We start from the raw sequence: 18,102 nt of genomic DNA, 5'->3' as shown, positions 1-18,102 counted from the left end.
CTAGTCAAGTCAATCAACTTGGATAGGCTAGCTTGTGACCCTAAGGAGGATAGAAAATGGTTGGATACATGATTAGAGTTATTTAAATTGCAATGGCAGTTCTTCTATTAATCTTTATATTTGTGTTCTAAAAGACTTAGCCATAGATGTGAATGTGAATACTGCCCTGATGCAAACAAAAAATGCCATCTGTTGGATACGTTGTAGGATAGCCACTCTGGCTGTACTTGAAGAAAACCAATGAGCTGCCGCTTGCACAAAGTAGATATCAACAACAGAACAGTGCACATAAAGCCATTTGGTAACTCCGAGCCACAAACACTTCACGCAAAACAAAGTCCTGAACTTTTACAGCAGCTGTTGTGAGAAAAGGAGCAAATGGCGGACATACATGCACACACAAACACACACTCTCACACACACACACGCATGCATACACACTGCATCAGGTGAATTGTGCAAGTGTGATAACTTCCACACACATTGCTTTCACATTCACTGTGAAGTATTTTCATTTGAACGCCATGCAATAAACTTTCTCACCCTTACTTCTGCAATGGAATCTCACTCAGGTGAAATAAAGCTATAATTTGTAAAAATCCTGAACTGTCGGCCAGGATTATGTAATCCATTAAAATTGTCCTGCTGAGAGTATGTACCTATCTAATACAATGCAGAAGGACATTAAACAAATATGCTCTTAATATACAATATGCAGACTGGCTCTAACATCAATAGCCCGTTTGATGACAGAGCGTTGCTGATCCATGATAATCTTCGACACAGTCTGTGATAATTGTGGTCACGGTGCGATAAAAATAAAAATAGAAATACATAGCATACAACTGATGGTGATTTAAAGAGAAAATGTAGGAACAAGTTGTTTCTTTAATGAATAATAATGTTGTAAATCATGATTACTGAGTAACGTTAGATTTGTCTCTGGTCAATAGGTATTGACGACCGGTATCTCATTTTGGATAGAAATAATTAAAACTCCTATTAACCTGTATAATTCTTTTTTTGTGTTAGGATCTGGTATTTTAATGTATAACCCAAATAAAGAAAGGACTGTGTAATTTTCTATATTTGCATTGCACCAACTGCGCTGCTTAAAATTTTGTCACCAACAATTGCATCTATAGATTGCCACCGATGAGCTTTTTAACCACCTCGGTGACCTCAACCCCAGTCATAGGAGAGCCCGCCTCAGAGATCTCAGATTCTGCTTCCTCATGGGAGGCGTGTCGGTGGAATTGAGGAGGTCTTTGAAGTATTCTCCCCACCTACTCACAACGTCTTGAGTCGAGGTCAACAGCGCCCCATCCCCACTATACACAGTGTTGATGGTGCACTGCTTCCCCCTCCTGAGACGACGGATGGTGGACCAGAATTTTCTCTAAGCAGTCAGTCTTTCTCCATGGCCTCAATGAACTCCTCCAAACCACCAAAGCTGCATTCTGCTTGGCCAGCCGGTACCCATCAGATGGCTCAGGAGTCCAACAGGCCAAAAAGGCTCGATAAGACTTTTTCTTCAGCTTGACGGCATCCCTGACCGCTGGGGTCCACCAATGGTTTCGGGGGTGCCGCCACGACAGGCACCGACCACCTTACGGCCACAGCTCCGGTCGGCAGCCTCAGCAATGGAGGAACATGGTCCACTCAGACCCCCGCCACTCCCGAAACATGGGTAAAATTCTGTCGGAAGTGGGAGTTGAAACTCCTTCTGAGACGGGATTCTGCCAGACGTTCCCAGCAGATCCTCACAATACGTTTGGGTCTGCCAGGTCAGACCGGCATCTTCCCCCACTATCGGAGCCAACACCACCAGGTGGTGATCAGTTGACAGCTCCGATCTTCGAACTGCGGCCTAGGGTGTGCTGGTGCCAAGTGCACGTATGGACACCCTTATGCTTGAACATGGTGTTCATTATGGACAATCCGTGATGAGCACAAAAGTCCAATAACAGAACACAGCTCGGGTTCTGCTCGGAGGGGCTGTTCCTCCCAATCACGCCCTTCCAGGTCTCACTGTCATTGCCCACGTGAGCATTGAAGTACCCCAGCCGAACGATGGAGTCCCCAACTGGAGCACTCTCCAGCACCCCCTCCATGGACTCCAAAAAGGGTGGGTACTCTGTACTGCTGTTTGGTGCATACCCACAAACAACAGTCAGGACCCGAAGGCGGAGGGAGGCTACCCTCTCGTCCACCAGGGTGAACCCCAACGTACAGGCGCCGAGCCGGGGGGCAATAATTATACCCACGCCTCGGCGCCTCCAGAGTGGAAGAGAGTCCAACGCCTCTCGTACTCTCCCTTCCGAGAGGACTGGTACCAACACTATAGCTATAGCTGCCAACACTAAAAGACAAGTATGTTATGTTGTCTTTTTGTTATGATCAAAAACAAAATTATGCTTTTATTCTCTCTTAATAGTATAGTTTGATTATGTATCCTGTATTATATTGTTTTGTAGATGTATTTTACTGCTTTTTTACATCATGGCCAGGGGACTACAGATGAAAACTAGCCTTCTGGTTAATTCTGGCTTTTTTAACCATGTGTACTTCATGTGTTTTATGAAATTGCATTGTCCCCTTTCAAAAATAAACTGATAAACTAAAAAACTAAACCAGCGCCCAAGTCGTATATATATATATATATATATCTATATATAGATATATATATATATATATATCTATATCTATATATATATATATATATATATATAGTCAGAACTTCTCGACCTCGCACACCATCTCGGGCTCCTTCCCTGCCAGAGAGGTGACATTCCACGTCCTTAGAGCCAGCTTCTGTAGCTGGGGATTGGATCGCAAAGGTCCCTGTTTTCGACCACCGCCCAGCTCACATTGCATCCGATCCCTATACCTCCCACAAGTGGTGAGCCCATGGGATGGGGGACCCACGTTACCCTTTCGGGCTGTGACTGGCCGGGCCCCATGGGTGCAGGCCTGGCCACCAGGCTGCTCGCCTTCGAGCCCCACCTCCAGGCCTGGCTCCAGAAGGGGGCCCCGGTGACCCGCGTCTGGGCGAAGGAAAACGAGATCCAATATTTTTCGTCATCATAAAGGGTCTTTGAGCCGTACTTTGTTTGATCCCTCACCTAGGACCTGTTTGTCATGGGTGACGCTGCCAGGGGCACAAAGCCCCAGACAACTTAGCACCAAGGATCATAGGGACAGACAAACCCCACCACCGCAATAAGGTGACGGCTCAAGGAGGGAGACTTTTCTTTTGTTTGTTTTTTTTGTAAAAGTGTATGTTTTGTCATGTTGAATCAAATGAATTGGGAAGTTTCAGTAACACTTCGGTATTATTGCAAAACCATGTTTATATTGTATGTATTCTTTATTATAAGACATCCTTAAAGACCTTACTGCATGAGTCTATGAACCCCCTCGTGTCAATTCAGACTCACATATAGTGTGAGGGAACACACATAAACACAAGATAGTTCTACCAATTCTTTGAGAACAACAATGAGGGGTAGACGAGGTAGACTTTGCGCAAGCTTAAAAAGACATTGTTCTATGAATTGTTCAGTTAAAATTTTTAATTGGGCAAAAGTTTTTCTTTCACTGAAAACCTGATTAACTGGTGTAGAGTTGAAATGTTGCCAGAAAAACCTTTTCTTTATTTTAATGCAGTAATATTCATGCAGCGGACGGATTCACTTTTACTTTAACAAAGCACACGCAGTACTATATGAAGCAATCCCCGCCAATACCGACCTAGCCTAAACTGGCAATCAGCACTTCTTGTGTGAAAATCAAATATTAATAACCCATACCCCATAAGCCCCTATTTTTTAATTTTAATAACATACAATATATTGTTTTTGGGGCACCACGGTGACTGACTGGTTAGCACATCCGCCTCACAGTTCTGAGGACTGGGGTTCAAATTCTGGCCCCGCCTGTGTGGAGTTTGCATGTTCTCCCCGTGCCTGCGTGGGTTTTCTCTGGGTACTCCAGTTTCCTCCCACATACCAAAAACAAGTGTGGTAGGTTGTTTCAAGACTCTAAATTATCCGTTGGTGTGAATGTGAGCGTGAATGGTTGTTTGTTTCTATGTGCCGTGCGATTGGCTGGCGACCAGTTCAGGGAAACCCCGCCTCTCGCCCGAAGATCGCTGGGATAGGCTCCACCACGCCCTGGACCCTAGTGAGGATAAGCAGTACATAAAATGGATGGATATTTATTTTGCACTCAATCATAGTGTTTCTAATATTTAGGTTAATATTTTTGCCCAACATTTTTTTTTTACTGCAAAGAAGGACAAAATATATATACAAAAAACTTACACTATGTATGATACTATACAGTTCTAAACCCTGTAAACTTCAACTACAATAATAAGATATAGACAATATGTCTACCTGATTATTTTCATCTGCAGGGGAGCCAAAGTACACAGCCCTGTTTATTGAGATGTACAGAGTGCAGTGCATCATGGGAACTCCCTTGGTATAGTCTACGCCTGCAGCAACATAACAAGGCTTGGGGCTGGTTCTGATATGAAACAGTCCTTTCCGGTTTTGATGTCAACAGTCTTGTTTTTACAAGCAGCTCTCTGCTGTATGCATGTTTGTGTGCTCTACTGCACGTGCGAGTTTGCAGCCCAGGTGTGGAGAAGGATGTGTGGCCATTAGCATGATAACATCAGGACACAGCCGCGGCCCTCTGGGGCTGTTGGGAGAGAGCGATAGTATCTATTTTCTTCATCCCAAACGTGAAGTGAGCGAGAGTGAGTGAGAAGTGAGCATTACATTTTTTAACCCTCCAGATATATTGCGTGTTAAATTGATCCCTTTTAATAGTTTAAAATACAAAAGTAGAAGAAGGAGTAAAACAGTTGTTTTTTTCGTATGAAACTTCCTCTTGGCTTAATCTTCCTGTATGTCAAATAGACCTGTTTAATAGAAAACAAACAAAAAAAAAATCCGGGAAACACATTTTGGAATAAAACGTCTTCTACTGGCCTTATTTTTGTTGTTTTCTTCTTTTAATATCCATCCATCCATCCATTTTCTGAGCCGCTTCTCCTCACTAGGGTCGCGGGCATGCTGGAGCCTATCCCAGCTATCATCGGGCAGGAGGCGGGGTACACCCTGAACTGGTTGCCAGCCAATCGCAGGGCACATAGGAACAAACAACCATTCGCACTCACAGTCACACCTACGGGCAATTTAGAGTCTCCAATTAATGCATGTTTTTGTGCTGTGGGAGGAAACCGGAGTCCCCAGAGAAAACCCACGCAGGCACGGGGAGAACATGCAAACTCCACACAGGCGGGGCCGAGGATTGAACCCCGGTCTTAAGAACTGTGAGGCAAACGCTCTAACCAGTCGTCCACCGTGCCGCCTTCTTTTAATATATTTTTAAAATTATTTTTGAAGTCACAACAGAGAAGACTATCAGTCACCACTGTATCCATTGACTGTATTTCCTTGGATAAAGAGCTTTAGTTCATCCATCCATTTTCTACTTCTTGGAGCCTATCCCAACCTGACTTAAGGCGGACTGCACCCTGTTAACTGGGCATTGAGCGGGATTGATCCCATGCGAGGTGCATTAGAAAGTGGCACTGTGAACCACTACCTTGATAATTGTACAAAATCTCCATGGCAGAGGTCCTCATAAATGTAGCTCAACTTTCCATAGTTTGCAATATGTGACATTGTTGTTCTTTAGACCATAAACCTGTTCAGACTGAATCAGCAGCCCCTATGCTGGGTGGAGTCAACTGCGCAGACTACTGCACTTGAATTTTTTCAAGAAATGATTCAACAAAAAAATTCCAAAAATGGACCAAATTCTTAACCATAAATAAATTGCTTATTCAGTTGCTATGCTCACTGTATACACACAGCCTGAGGAGAAAAAAGGGAAAGAAAACGTGGAATATAAACATGACATAATAAAGAGCTGTGTGCTGATATTTTCCTTAAACAAATATTGTGATTTTTTTGCTTTGTTGTGATACATATTCTTAAAGGGGACATTAGAGAAAATAAACTTTTTACTTGCTTGTTTACAAGTACTTTGGTCTCTAAGGTGCCTGCTGTGTAGAATTACACGACCACATATGTTTTTTTTATGTTATACCAGAGTGCGCACAAATGTAGTTAAGCTTTTATACACTCTAAAAATCACAATGTGTGTTTTCTATACAGTAAAAGTTCACCCTTGGTATCAATAAGTAGCCATTGGGTCATGTGCTAACATTGTTTTTGCCCTAGAATATTTATCCTAATCAGTCGCTAGCCTTGTGTCTTCGAAAGATCGATATTTAATCCTATTTCACATCCGCGATGAAAGAGATGAACAAGTTGAGGAAAGAAAAGTGGCTCGAAGAAAAAAAACCAAAATGCCTTGGGCTGGCGCTTCAGTCCAAACCAATTGACAACTCATTGGACTGGTGGTCACAGGGGCTAATGTGTGTCAAATACACAGTCACACTCACAACCCGTCTGCTCTAGAGTAATGGATTGGCGGGTTGAAAATAGGGCAGAGCGCTGGGTCATGCTGCATCACTGCTGAGAGATAATGTGTGGTTAGCTTTGACAACGTGGGAGGAGACCTATGATTCTGCACCACATGAGAGAGAATTCTTCCATCAAACGTGGTCCTATATGTGCAGCCGAACATACGCATACACGCATCATATGCATGCGCATTGTCATCACACCCTAACAAAAATACAGTGGAACCTCTTTTTTTTTTTTTTTTTTAAAGAAGCGCAATGCTGCTCTTCGCTAAATTGTTGTGAAATAGAAGAAAACATATTTATCTTCCGCCGAGTAAAAACATACCAGGCATTAATAGTATCTCTGCATCACAATTCTGAGGTTTAGTATTTCTATGTTCGTCCTGTTCTTGCGTGGGTTTTGTCTGGGTATTCTGACTTCCTCCCACATTCCAAAAACATGCATGTTAGGTTCACTGAAGACTCTAAAGACATTTGTCTATATGTGACCTCCGAAGGGCTGGCAACCTGCCGAAGGTGAACCTGCCTCTCGCCCAAAGTCAGGGGAGAGGCTACAGCACACCAATGACCCTAAGGGGGACAAGGGATGGATGAAAACTATACAATATATTCTTATGTTCTATTTGTTCGTAACCTTCTGTGATCAATTTGATGTTAGTCAGTAGCCATAATGTTATGTGCTACATACTGTTTAAGTTACATTGTTGAGTTGTTTTTCATGTTGTACTGCTCAGCTAGACATGTTCATTTCTGATTGTATGGATATCATCATACTTTTCAATCACTGGCAGCCTGCTGCGGTGGCAAAATATACAGTTAAATAAATCCATCCATCCATCCATTTTCTGAGCCGCTTCTCCTCACTAGGGTCGCGGGCACAGTTAAATAAATATACGCAGTTAATTCTTTAGATCAGGGGTGTCAAACTCATTTTTGTCTCGGGCCGCGTTGTAGTTATGATTTCCCTCAGAGGGCCGTTAGAAATGTGAAATGTTTAATCACCAAATCATATTATTACCATGACACAACAAATTGAGGGACAACTTGTTTTGAAATCAGAATACAAGGATAATAGTTTGTTCAAGTATTGTTTAAGTTACTGTAGAAGAAGGGTGTGGTAACAGAAAAATGCAATATCTCAACATTATTGTTTATTATTATTATGACAATTTAGAATTTGGGTACAGATTTTAGCAATAATCACGGAAGTTGACAAGCATGATTTGATTTCACGGGCAACATAAAATGATGTGGCAGGCCCCGGTCCTTGAGTTTGACACCTATGCTTTAGATCGTCACTAAACTGATTTCTTGTGAAGTTGCTGATGACTCGTGTCATGTTACACAATGTTTGTTCGACTTCCAGGTTTTTCTTGTTTCTTAAGACTGAAACGTTTAGTAGAAGTCAACATTTTGGATATACTGTGGATCCCCCGTTTATCCGCGGTTCTGTACCCGCAGATTCACCTATCGGCAGATTTTATTTCCCCTTAATTATTCTCAAATTGTTTTCAATTTTAATTAATTAAATTTTTTTTGCGTGTTTTGTGTATTTTTAAAATATTTGGGGGGAAGGGTGACGAACCCCCAAAACACTTATTGGCAGTTTATCCCTGCTTATAAAAGAATTTTGGGTGATTAAAAAATATATACCGGTATATATTTTTTTCTTTTTCAGTGCACTTTTAATGGCCGTCAATTATCCAAGGATTTTTGCTTTTCCCTATCCTTGATGAACAGTGGGGGTCCACTATATCACTGTAATGGAAAATTTTAATTTTGCCAGAATTTACATATTATGTACAGGCAGTGTTTGTGTAACCCCGGTAACTGGCGTGAGAATACCTGATCTCGGAAGCTAAGCAGCGTCAGTCCTGGCTAGTACTTGGATGGGAGACTACTTAGGAATAGCAGGTGCTGGGGTTGGGCAGTAGGCCAATCACCTGCTCCCGTAAAAACTATGCATTACAAAAACTGTAATTGTGGCATAATTGGTCTCATGGCACTGAGACCTCTGGAAAAAAAAAGTTTTAAGTTTCATTTTTAACATTAACTATTATTCAGGTGGAAGAATTTATTAGTTTAAGTCTCGAATGACAAGTTGCAAGATGGCCATTAAAGGGCTCTGGATTTTTGTACGACCATATTTCTCAAATTTTGCTAATTGCTTGACGCACAAGCCCTCTGACTAAAGAAGTTCCACAGTGTTGGATTTAACCTAATCATATTTTTCCATGCTTGAGTGGAGAAGATTTACCCAAATTCACCTCAAGGTAGACACACAGCTCAAACTAGTTATTTCTGTTTCCGAGACATTGTGTAAACAAATGCAAGGCCCAATTTTGAGGTTGCTCCTGCTTGGAAAATAATCAGGTTTTTCTGTGAGTGCCACGCAAGCCCAGAGAAGTCGCTGTTCATTTTGTAATTGCGCTTTCCAAAAAATATGCTCACACTCAGTCTTGCACAAAAGCAGCAGGGAGAAGGTAGAGAGTGAGTGTCGATGAGATGATGAGAAGAAAGGAATGTGGGTGGTGAAAAAGGAAGCAAAGCCATGATTATTTTAATTCAAGAAGTTTTTTTACCAGGATGTAGCGTTCACCTTGTCATTCAGCAGTGTTTTTGACAGTATGTAATTTCTCTTTCTCCTTTTTTTCAACCATGCAAGAAAGCACACATTGTTTGGCTGATGAAAACATCCAGTAGATTTTTGTGTATGTGTGTGGGCTGCATTCATTATTACACTTCCAGGCTGAGCTCGGGGACTCAAACTTGCAAACAGCCACTCCAACAAACAAGGTGGACATAACCACCTTAACCGGTTGGAACAACAGCATGTAGTCACTCTACCTTAAATGAACAGCTTCAACAGTAGTGGTAGTACACTAGCAAGACAGCATCTCCTTGATTTCTAGAGTTACCCTGAATCCTTTTTTTCAATTTATTTGCACCACACACTACATGTTATTTTCATTTCCTCTTTATCTTATGCAACCTATGACTTACCATGTCTTCTTCAGCTAGCAAGTGCATGGTTACTGCTGTAAGTTGTATTTCCATCCATCCATATTTTTGTCATTGTTATAATACCAAAGGCGGTATAATACGTACCTAAAAAAGTATATAATTAACTTTTTAATTTGTTTTAAGAGTTATGAATCAATCAGTTTTTTTCCATTACTTGTCTGCATTTGGATTGCGGGTGAGCTGGCCTAGCAGATCCTAGCTGACTTTGAACGGGAGGCAGGGTAGACCCTGAACTGGTCGTTAGCCAGTTTCAGGGCCCCTATAGACAAACAACCATTCACACTCATATTCATACTTTAGGATAATTTACAGTCTTCAATGAACCCATGCTTGAGTTTGGAATGTGGGAGGAAAATGGAACACCGGAAGTAAACTGAAGCACAGGGAAAACATGTAAACAGGATAACTGAGCCGAAAATCGATTCGATTCGAACGAAAGAATTATCAACTGTTATATATATGCGCTAACCCCTATTCAACCATGCTACTACCTATTTGTATTTGTTTTTTAAATGTCAGTTCACAACACAAAGATCTCCGGAGCAACAGTCTCCAGTAGTTCTTCCCTGCTACTGGCCAAGGGCCAAAAAACACACACACAGGAGTGCTGAGCCAGGTTTCGACGCTAGAACCTCTTGACTGTGAGACAGACGAAATACCACAATGCTCCCAAATTAAAATAATGCGGCTTAAAGTTACATTTTCATGACTGTTAGTTAGTAACTTAACTCTGCAATTGGCTAACGACCAAAATCCATTTCCAAATTTCCTATCAATGTTGTGGTGCGGCGTGTAACACATGGGCCGAGAAGCGTGCAACTGAATCTTTGCTTCAGATCTGAATAAAATGAAATAATTCACTTTTAACTGTTAGAATCTGCTTGCATTGGGGCCAAGTGGGACAGTGACCCAGCAGATCCAGCAGATGGCGCTGTAGTGGACGCAAATGGTTGCAATTATGTTCCACTTTGTAATGTGGGATACTATCTAAAGAACTGCAGTGGAACGGGATTGCCTTGCCTGGCTTGAGCTTTCATTGAAACATTAAGGCTTGTTTATTCTGTTCTCCTAGTTTCCAAACCTATAAAGTCAAACACTTGAATTTTATTATACTCCAGAACTTTTTAATGAATTTTATGTTCATTATGTACACCGGTGAGATGATCCACTCCAATAACATTTGGACTGCATTTATTACTCCTTATTACTACTGCAGTTGCTATTCAAATTAAGTTTACATCCTTATAGCCCATTGTGAAAGTGGCTAAAATGCCATAGATTATAGCTGGTGTTTAAGTTCTTGTGTATAGCGCTTTACCAGCCATGACAGAATTGCAGTGAGTTTATTGCTGCAATTTAATAATGCATTCACTAGAGACAAATCAAATCAAACATGATTTACGGTCATTGTTGGATGCACACTTGTGAAAGGGACTTGTAAAAAAAAAAAAAAAAAAAAAAAAAAAAAGAACACATTGGGTTTGCAGGAATGGGGGTAAAGTGGGCTCATGCAGCGGTTGGTGACTGATTACAAATAATCTTAATTATCTTCCGTCTTTGGAGTCACATTGGACTGTATGTAAATAGCTCCCACGGGGTGATCGTCTGCTGTTTCCCCTCATCTAATCTAAAGCCTTTATGTTCTCTCTTTTGCCACATATCCTGGTCCTGTTGTCAGTTTATGACGACAACACACACACACACTTCTACCGTTTTTGTGTTTGTGTGAGTGTGCGTATATGTGTGTGTGTATGCGTCATAAAAGTCTAGGAAAGCTTTTGAGTGTGACATGCACTGACAGCATCACCCAGCTGAACCAAGCTGTCACTGTTGTTGCCCAAAGCTAAAGCCACCTTTGCAGCATCAATAAAAGCTTCCTCGAGCTGCCCCCCCTCTCCTCCAAACAACAAAAAAAGTCAGACTTTGAAGGATTTTCCTCCCTATAAATACATTTAAGAGTTTTGCCTATGTATTTGTGACACACTCTTGTCTTCCTTAGCGGAACACCCTGGAGAAATGCAACGGTTTCTGCATGGCTGAAAATAGTATTGTATTTAAGATTTCAAATAAACGAGCACCGTGTTCACTCTATGACATTTAGAGCATGTTCTTATGTGACTATTACCCCCCCCCCCAAAAAAATAGACCCAATAGAAATATGAAAATATGTACATTCAACATTTCATATTGTGTTTTAAAACCCCTTCTGGGCCAAAAAGCTCGGTACATCCCGAACTGGTTGCCAGTCAATGAAAGGCCCCTCGTAGACCTTCAAAATTACTCAAGAAAACGGACAACTGTTTCGTCACTCAGAGATGTAAATGTTTGGATTATGTCTCAAATGTGTTGGGAGTGGGTTTTTTTTCCGCGCCTCACTAACACAAGTAAAACAAAATTTGAAAAAAAAGAAAATTAGCAAAATACTGACACACAAGAGTTGTCGTGGACACAATTGAAGTTGAGCAAAATCTGGAAAATGGTGTCGTGTGTCCAATCGGGTGCACTGAAGTAAGAAAATACCATTGAACACTTTTCAGCTATGATTGACATATGCAACAACTAGCCAACACATTATGAGACAAAGATGATAATGCTTATGTTGATTGAGACAGTAAATATCTTCATTATTAGGCTTGTACCTCCGACTGTGAGGCAGACTTGAGAACCACATAATCCAACATGCCACAGCCAAAGTACCTTTCAATGAACGTACTATTTCCGTAATATTGCTTTAGAGAAGGCTTGGTACAAAACATTATAGGCTGATAATGCTGTAATATGAGGTCCAAAAAGAGTGCGACTGAGTAATTTAACTGCAGACTTAACAAATTAGTATATTCAGTGTACACAGGTGAGGACAGAGATACATTAGTGAATGATGGTCCACTTAGCACCAGTTTGGGTCCCACCTGCTTCCTGTTTGGAGTCATGGTGTGCTTCTTTGTCTCTAATGTTCTTGTGGTTTTAGGTTTTACTGTGTTTCTTATGTTATTAGTGATTCACTTGCTTGTTGTCCTGGTCAGGAGGCATGATGGTCATACTTTCCGTCCTTTCTGGATTATTTGAGCGTATGATGTCATTCGATGGTTTTTGCCAGGTTGGAGGCTGCTGTGAGCAAATCTGTATCGTATTGTATTTTCGGTGTGAGTGGCTTTATAGACCATAATGATAGTGATCCCAGTTTTTTTGTCCTCCGCTGCCGTGCGTGCAAGCAAACAGCCAACTATAGATAAGGACATCCTGTCTCCATAGTGTTGGACTTTTATGGCTCACACTACCTAGTGCACTTCACATTAACACACACACATGCACATACACACGTACACGCACACACCAAATATTACCCAACCTTCATTAGAAGCGACAGTTCAGCCTCTAGCCTGTCACTTCAAACAGCTCTCATTTTTCTCCACTTTTTGCTTCCAATTTTTCCATTGCACCGGCGTGTGACTTGCTTTATAAATGCGATGTCGCTCTCCCATGTTTCTTACCTCTTTCCTCATGTTATTACTTGCATGTTCTGTAAAAGCTGTGGGCAAATACAAAATATTTTTGCTCTATTTCCACGGTTGTCTTACTGAGTCTTTATCAAAGGCTTTTCCTCCCTGAGAAATGTGTCCCTTTTCTCCATAATGGAAACTGGGAGCTACAGCTTTTATCAGATCATTTAATTGATTTGAGTAGCAGTTGATGTCTGTGAGTTTGTTCGGTTGTGATGCTCTGCTTGTGTTTAAGCACAAAAAACACTATCATTAACTGATATGATTCAATAATGTACAGAAACAAAGTTTTATCAATGATTTGTCTTGCTCATTTTGCAGAATTGAATTGTTTTCAATTCTAAAACGGAAAAAAAAAAAAAAAAAAGAAAGAAAGCTAGAAGTGTTACCAATCTGCCCAACATTAAAATGCCTTGAGCCTGTAGCCTATGGTGAGGGGTCTTAGTGTGTTTGTGTTAGTTAATGTGCATTGGTGCTACAGGGTCTGGCACTAATATGGCCAATTAAAAACTTTGCCTGCAGCAATGAACCAATGGGAAGCAGGTCACCAATGCACTTCCCCACCGTCAACACGCTAACACAACACAGATGTGGGAGGGTGCTGTAAATGCATATGTTAAAATTTACTGTACACTACACCATGTGTACTACATTTTTTTGACTTAATATTTTGATGTTAGTGGCTGACATTTCTAACATCAATTAGTAATGCCAGCTTGCCTTAATCACAGTGTGTAATGCTTTTGAAAGGTATTCTTTTTGTCATATTTTCTCTTTTGATGCATTTTTGAACTGAAGTTGAAGTGTTTGCAGTGCGACTGAAGGCCATAAATCAAGTGCTGAATTCCACGCAACTCCCTTTTTGGTGCAGTACTTATGAATGTGTCCTGCAAATCTTATAAAGGCAGTGTCCATAATGCTTTCCATGTAATACAGAAACTGGGCTACACAGGTGCAAACAAAACACAAAAAAAATATTACATTTTTACTTCAACCATGATTCTAAACTCTAAGTTCTCAAAAGCGATTTGTAAATACTTCCTTAATGATTGAGAATAGTGTTCATAGGAATATACAGCAACCATTTTACACCATTGGTAGCTGAGAAAATATGTATCTACACGTAACACAATGGCGCTAATTTGCATACAAGGACTCATTGGCATTTTATTTTCAATATATCTCATTATTAGAAGAGCAAAGATGGGCTAAATATCTGGTGAATTGTAGTATTCTCTTACTGACTGATTAATAATTTGAATAATTAATAATTCATCCTATTTCTACATTACTTGTCCTTATTAGGGTATCGGGTGAGTTGCAGCCAAGCCCAGTTAATTTTGTGCAAGTACACACTTGACTGGTCACCAGCCAATCACAGGGCACATATATACAAACAACCATGCACACTCACATTCACACCTATCACCATTTATAGAGTTCAATGAACCAAAAATATACGGTTTTGGAATGAAAGTCCGAGGACCTGCAGAAAACCGACGCAAGCGTGGGGAGAAAATTTGAAGGCCGGAACAGATATTTGAACCCTGAACCTCACAACTATGAGACAGACATGCTTACCACCAAACCACCATGTTGCAGTACTAATAATTAATTCATTAAAAATAATGAGTGATTTATCATGGAACAACACAATTGGATTGCCTGGAATTTGCCCAGCCATTTGTTGCTGGGCAGAATATGTGAACCACAAGCATTAGTGCCCAAAAGTCCAATGAAAAGTATATGCTTGCAACACAGCGTAGGCTGTTTGAATGAAGGGGCTGATGGTGTGCTGTCAGTTTCACAACATCATCACAGATCTTTTTAAAATACAAAATAATACTGTATTAGAGAGAAAGAGACGTAGAAACAGCCTCATCTGCACTGTACCCCTTGCATCAAATGGAGATTCCATTCAATTAAGAATGTTCACTTTGTGCATACAAATTCTTATGGAGTTTAAATTAGATCATCAACAGAATTGCCATCCTGAAAATAATGTAGTTTTAATTTATTGCTGCATAGTGAAAAAAAAAAAACATCAACCCAGTATACAGATATCTTTAAATGGATTCATTAAATAATTGGACTCACTTTACAAGTACATCATTGCAACTGCTTCAAACAGTTTTCCACAAGAACAGTGTCCAAACACATAATACAACTATAATATTCAAATGTTTGGCAATTCTTAACGCCCAAATTAATCATTGATATAACTTAGTGTATTACTGGAGCAAGATGAAGAAGATCAACCCAGTCTGCCAAGAAACCAATGGAACACTGGTTCTCAATTATTTCATATTTTTGGTCCATTTCCTAACCTTCAAAAAAATCATCCAATAAATGTAGCATAATTCTAGCCTCTCACCTATTGCAGCAGCAATACTTTTGGCAGAGTTGGGGAGTTAAAACTTTAACTTTGTCCTCTTTGACGCTGAATGCCTGGAGAAAATCTGTGATTCCTCTTGTCGACATGATTGGTTCAAACTGAAATCTAATACTGCTGTGGGCTATCAAGCATGCGCTGTATCGTCATTATGTGATGACTAGTTATATCTCACAAGGTAGAGATATTGTTAGTGAAATTTGAATAGTGACTGTGTTAATGTCACACTCTCAGTGGATATTTCGCGTGATGACAATTTGTCAAAAAAATATTGGCCTGGAACTTGGACCTGCAGGAATTAGTGGCGCTAGAGAGGTTTTTCAAATATAGAGGTTACCTTATTTAGCTGGTAAAAATGCCAAAGAAAATTTCCAGCACATGATGGAGTAGCTGGATCATCTTTATATATATATAATGAAACGTCCATGGAAAGATGATTTTATCTACTTCTAATAGAAATATATGCCAGCTGTCTTTTCACAGTAAATCACCAAAATCAGTCTACCCTAACAACAAAGCTTCTCTAACAATTATCTTCAGAAAAACAGGAAAATAAAATCCACATGCGTTAACGTCATGATTGCATTTCCCTCCTTGAGACATAACCAAAACTTGATGTTGATGAAAAGCCCAAAGGATTCCAATAATTCCCAGGGAGCTTTTCCAGGATGGATTCTGATTTTAATGTGGTGGCCGACTTTGCAATCCTGATTGACGACAAGCACTGACTTGATGACTTACGTGGCAACAGTTGCTCCACAGGGACTTGGTTTGGAGACTCGAGGATTATAGGTTTGAGGCCTTCAGACTACCAACACCACTTATAGACCAAAAGGTGAAGTTTGCCGTTGAGCAAGGCACTGCCCCATGATGTCTGTATAGATTCTCAGTCATACGAGTCATGATAATCCACAAAGGTTGAATCAAGGCAACTGGACTTTTCTTTTTTGTTGAAGATGTTTCACTTTTCATCTGAAAGCCTTCTTCACTTCAAAATTCCCATTGTGGGGTTCCTCTATTTATGGGTGGGTTTGTTCCAACAATAGGGTGTTTTTTTTTGTTGGTTAGTGAAACGACTGTCGTGCAAACCAATCAGTCGTTCATTGGTCTGGTGGCAAACAGCTAGTTAGGGCCACTCTTCCCATTGAAAGAGAAAATCTTTGGGAGAGAGATGTCAGGACATTGTTGTAAGCAGACGATCGGGTATGCCTTAAACCTCTGTTTACAGACAGCTTTTGTAGTTTAACATAGATGGCTTCTTGTAAACCTCTTTCAAACCACCGGTCCTCGCTATCCAAAATTTGGATGTTGTTGTCCTTGAAGGAATGTCCATTCTTGAGATGCAAATAAAATACTGATTCTGGAACCAAAGAAGCCTTTCGTCGATGCTGCGACATGCACCTGTGCAGCGGCTGCTTAGTCTATCCAATGTAGAGGTCATTGCACTCCTCACTGCATTGCACTGTGTACACAACATTGCTGAGTTTGCTTTTCGGGATCTTGTCCTGGGGTGAACCAGCGTTTGTCTGAGGGTGTTAGTGTGTTTAACCCCTAGCTTGTGTTCCAGTGGGTGATGGAAGTCAAAGTGAAGGTACTCGTCTGTGTGGGTAGGTTTTCTGTAGACCTCAATATTGAGGTTTCAGTCCTTCCCTACCCACAACTTGCAGTCCAAAAACAGCAGCTTGTCCTCTAGAATGTCTTCCCGAGTGAAACGGATGTTTCTGTCCACAGAGTTGTGTTCAGTAGACAAATCTACAAGAACGCGATGCAATCTTCCCCCTTATTGTATGTAATGGCCATGGCATTCTTTTTCGCATATTTTGATTAACTTTGACAAGTGGAACCTCAAACTTAGAATTTCACGATGGTCATACAATTCAGAAAACTGCCTCCATTTTCAGCAAAGATACGCCTCAAAAGTAGCACAAAACCATGGAGCTTAAAGCATCATCATGCATCTTGTCAGCGTACCGCAGAAGAGCCCAATTCAGGATTAATTTCTTTGCATTATGTTTGGTGTGGGGGAGAGGACTTTTTGCAATACTTCTTCCAAAAGGACCAGGATGTGGTGTTAAGAGAAAAAGAATATGTGAAGAAACTGATATACACTGGAATTTCTGTGAAGTAAGCAGATTTATATGCAAAGTAATATGACTCCAATCTGTCCCAGTGGACTGTCAAGAGCTGGTATGGCAGTGCCATGCCAGTTAAAGAGGATGCAACATTAAGCCAGACGTTCATCAGGTGACGATGTGGTTGGAGATACATTTCAGTCCACCTGAAGAGAAGAGAATTCATAATTACCTTATAGTGCTAATCCTTAGCTAGCTAGGCACTGAGTGGCTGGCTGCGACACTATTTATATCCAAATTGTTAAAATGTTCCATTTTTAAAGGGTTGACCATGGTATTGATTATTTCATCTGGGCAACCAAAATCACTCGATGCAGCTCTGCTTACCTTTGTTTTCTTGTGTGTGTGACAGACAGTGGCTTGAAAGTGGCGGCTCTACACCTAGTTGCCAAGTCTTGGGTGGAGAAACTTTGTGCGTACTGATAATGTCAATTAACCGCATTGTTACATTACAATCTGTTGAAATTCAGAATGGCTCGTTCAAAGGCACATTTTCTAAAATAGACAGCTAACCAGAGACCCTACAATGTGTATACAGTATAC

At 40.7% G+C, this 18,102-nt stretch overlaps 1 protein-coding gene across 1 annotated transcript in view; it reads left to right on the top strand.

Annotated features, from left to right (window-relative positions):
* cacna1g (calcium channel, voltage-dependent, T type, alpha 1G subunit) overlaps positions 1-18,102 on the top strand; it is a 256,127-nt gene that overhangs the window by 47,585 nt on the left and 190,440 nt on the right. The window lies entirely within an intron of this gene.

This window comes from Phyllopteryx taeniolatus, chromosome 19 (assembly GCF_024500385.1).
Source record: "Phyllopteryx taeniolatus isolate TA_2022b chromosome 19, UOR_Ptae_1.2, whole genome shotgun sequence".
NCBI classification, from domain to species: Eukaryota; Metazoa; Chordata; class Actinopteri; order Syngnathiformes; family Syngnathidae; genus Phyllopteryx; species Phyllopteryx taeniolatus.
This window is presented reverse-complemented; position numbering and strand designations above follow the sequence as displayed.